Raw genomic sequence first — 4,375 nt, 5'->3', positions numbered from 1 at the left:
CAGAAACCGATAGAGTAGAGTAGTAGCTTAGTTTAAAGACATATGAATGAGCTTAGGATAAGAATTCCTAACGGTATAAGATTTTTAAGACGAGATGAGTGAGATCTAGGACTCTTAAGACAAGATAAGGATACTAGTTAAGCCTAGTTGGACTAAGGTAGGGGCTAAGCTTAAGTTAGAAGTAAGCTTAGGATTAAAGAATCTAAGGAGTTAAGAATTTGGGGTATAAATCCGGACACCTATAGATAAGAGGCTAGGAGCTTCTTTATAGATTAGAGAATCTATAGCGCAAATAGCGATTAGACTGGGAGACAGATATATAAACCCAAAAGACTTACTAGGGGAGCATAGTGTTTAGCCTAAAGATTAAAAAGTTAATACCAAGATTAAGAAGTAAGGAGACTTTAAGGATCTACTTATAAGACGCGACGTAAAAGAAACTATAAAGGAATTTAGAGCAAGAATTACTTTATAGTAAGAACAGAAACTAGATAAGAGATTTAGCATATTAGGACGTATAAAGGACAGAGCACTAGTATAAAGAATTACTAATAGGCCGAGAGCAGGCACACTAAAAGCTAAGTGGCTTACTAAACTAGAACAAGAAGAGGATTTAGGGATTCCTATTAGGTTTAAGGAATAATATACTAAAGGCTATTACGATGCAGTAATGAAGAGATATTTCCTTACGGATAGACTGTATACACTTTAGTAGCTGTACTAAAGGTGGTATAGGCAAAGGCATAATAATGAGTAGGAAGATTTCTATATATAATTAGATGAAAAAGTTATCTAGGACTACCTAATTATAGAGAAGGCCATGACGCATATTAAAGGAGCCTTAATTATAACGTTAAAGGATCTAGAGAAATGTTTAGAGGACTAGAGAAGTAAGAGACGTATCTTAGTACCTGCGAATAAAGTTATAACGTTTAGATTAGCATGATAAAGGTTTAAACTTAGGGATAAAGACGAGCTAAGAGTTAACCTAAAGCACCTAGCATACTATACGTTATTATAGATTGCGTGTATAGACAATATATGCGAAATGCATAAGAATCCAAAAGAAAAGAATCGGAAATACCCTATAAGGATATACTGGATGACGAACGAGTAATAGTATAGGAATGCCAAATATATATATAGATGGCATCTAGTAGAGGTCTAAGAGGAAGGAAGTTTAGTACTTTAACTAGGAAGATTCCTTACGGAAGAATGCTTAGACGGACGATAGTAGTAGGAATGCCTAGAAAATATGTGTTTATGGTATATTAAAGATAAAAAGCGAACTAGGCATTGGCTAAAGAGTGAGCTAAGTGCACTAGGATTAAGCAGCTAATAGTTAGGAAAAGTAGAGGCCTATAGGACTAGAGGGAGCTAGTGGTAGAGCCTTAGACCCTTAAAGGAATTTAAGGACGACACCTAAATTTACGAATTAATTAGCAAGATTAGTAGTTTAAAGCGCTAATAGATAGTGGAGCAATATGAAACCATATCTTACTAGTAGCAGTTAAGAGAATGGGACTACCTTATAGATAAAAGGAGTAACCTTACCTATTAGTTACGATTTTAGGAGATCTAATAACCTATAGAGGAGGGATTATTAATCTTAAAATAGGACCTATTTAGATAACTATTAAAGGAAGATAAATTGAGATGTCTTTTAATATCCTACTATTGGGACGGGACGAGGTAGTGTTAGGTATGCCTTAGTTATAGGAATACAATCTAAGGATTAATTAGATTACAGGTTAGGTTAATATTAGAGATACTTAACGCCGCAAGATGCGATAATAAGCTAAGTTAGTATAATACTAAGTAGGAGTAACCTATAAAGAAATAGAAAAAGGACTAAGCTATATACTAAAGAGATACCACAAGTATGGTAAGAAACTATAGTTACCGGAAAGTAAAAAGCTGTTAGAATATATAGTATAGGACTATAAAATAGAGTTAGAACTAGAAATAAGTCTAAGGTTCTTTCTAATCTATAAGCTTACTAAAGAAGAAGGTAGAGCGTTAAAAGAGTTTATCTAGGAAAATCTATAAAAGGGATATATTAAACCATCGCAGTTATTAGTGGGTTATCCAGTACTATTTATACCAAAGAAGAATAGCAAACTAAGGCTATGTATTGACTATAGATAGTTAAACAGCATTATTAGGAAGGATAGGTATCCTTTACCCTTAATTAGCGAAATTTAAAATAGGATAGGCAATATGCAAATCTTTACGAAGATAGATTTAAGATAGGCGTACTATTAGATTAGGATTAAGGAAGGCGACAAATAGAAGGCAGCCTTTAAGTTAAAGGAAGGACTATATAAACTATTAGTTATNNAATTNNGNCTTATAAACANACTAGNAACGTTNTAGAAGCGTATTAANAATATATTAGGANAATACTTAGANNAATTTGTTATAGTATATCTTAATAATATTATTATCTACTTAATAACTAAGGAAGAATACGGGGAATACGTTAAATGGGTTTTAAAGAGACTATAAGAAGAATAGATGCTAGTAGCAATCGAAAAATACGAGTTCTTTATTAGGAAGACCGATTTTGTTAGATTTATTATTAAACTAGGCTAACTTAGTATAGATCTAAAGAAGATTGAGGCTATAGTAAATTAGTAGGAACTAGAGAACGTTATATAGTTAAGATTATTTCTAGGGTTTTGTAATTACTGTAAAAGGTTTATAGCGCAGTAGTTAAAGGATATTAAGCCATTTACGCGGTTAATAAAGAAAGAAGAACTATGGGCATAGGGAGAGGAGCAAAGAGAACTCTTTAAGAAAGTTAAAAAGTTGTTTACTTAGGAGCCAGTTCTTAAGATCTATTAACTAGGACTAAAGACGGTTGTAGAAATAAATATATTAGATTATATATTAGGGGCGTGCTTTATATAAAGATATTAAGATAGATAGCACCTAGTGGTATACTATAGTCGGAAGATAACACTACTAGAGTTAAACTATAACATCTATAACAAGGAGTTGTTAGGTATAGTTACAGTATTAAAGAAATAGAGAGTATTCTTATAAGGCATAGAGAAACCATTTATAGTTAAGATGGATTATAAGAACCTAATAGGATTCCTAATAATAAAGGAACTTAACTAAAGATAGGTTAGATGGGTAGAGATGCTTACGGAATACTATTTNNANATTTAGTATACNAANGGTANANATAATACGCGGGNAGATNCTTTAAGCCGNAAAGCTNAACTATAAAATNAGGAAAAGCTATTAGGGGCTTTATTGCGAAAAGATATAGACGGATTAATTAGGTATAATTATCCAAAAATTATAGCAACTTAAGAAGATGATAAACTAGAGAAAGTCTATAAAACACTAGAAAGCTTTTAGGTATAAAGAATTCTAGAAGTATAGCTAGAAGATCTACAGACGGATATATACGAAAATTAAGAAGTAAAGTATATCCTAAGAAGTATAGTAGAGTAGTTTATAGAAGACTTCTATAAGGGACTAACCTAAGGACATAATAGAGCTATGGGCTTAGTGTTAAGACTCTAGGAGGAGTATATTATTAATAGAATCTAAAGGATAGCTAGAAAGGTTATAAAGGAATATCTAAATTACTAAAGGAATAAACCGACGAGGTATAAGCTATATAGAGGGCTACAACCTATTAAAATACTAGAGAGACTATAGGAGGTTATATTATAGGACTTTATTATTAAGTTGCCGAAATTAAAAGATCCTATTACTAGATAAGATTATAACGCGATCTTAGTGATAGTAGATAAGCTTATAAAGTAGGGATACTTTATAGCATATATAGAAGAAATCTCAGCGGAAGATGTCGCTAGAATCTATATTAAAGAAGTGTTTATAAGATATAGAGTACTAAATAAGATTATATCGGATAGAGATCTAAGATTCGTAGCAGCATTTTGGGAAGTGTTCTTAGCGGAGCAAGGAGTTTAAGCAGCAACTTCCACCGTATATTATCCGCAGATAGACGGTTAAATAGAAAGGTTAAATTAGACGCTAGAGCAGTACCTAAGGCATTATATTAATTATACACAAAACAATTGGGTATTGCTATTACCAGTTATATAGTTTACATATAATATAATACCTTAAGAAGGAATAGGCATATTACTATTTAAGGCAAATTATAGATATAAGTTAAGAATATTGTTGTTACTATAGCAAGTAAAGAAAACGAGTAGTATAGCTAAAGAGAGAATAAAGATATTAATGAATCTTTATATAGACCTTATGGAATTAGTAAAGAAAGTATAAGAGAAAATAAAAAAGTACTATAATGCTAAGAGATCTAAGGGACTAGATCTTAAGGAGGGAGATAAAGTGTGGCTACTATATAAAAATTTTAAGAGTTAAC

The sequence above is a fragment of the Cenococcum geophilum genome (genome assembly GCF_001692895.1).
Source record: "Cenococcum geophilum 1.58 unplaced genomic scaffold K441scaffold_47, whole genome shotgun sequence".
In the NCBI taxonomy this organism is placed as follows: Eukaryota; Fungi; Ascomycota; class Dothideomycetes; order Gloniales; family Gloniaceae; genus Cenococcum; species Cenococcum geophilum.
The sequence above is the reverse complement of the archived record's forward strand: the minus strand, read 5'-3'. Positions refer to the sequence as shown.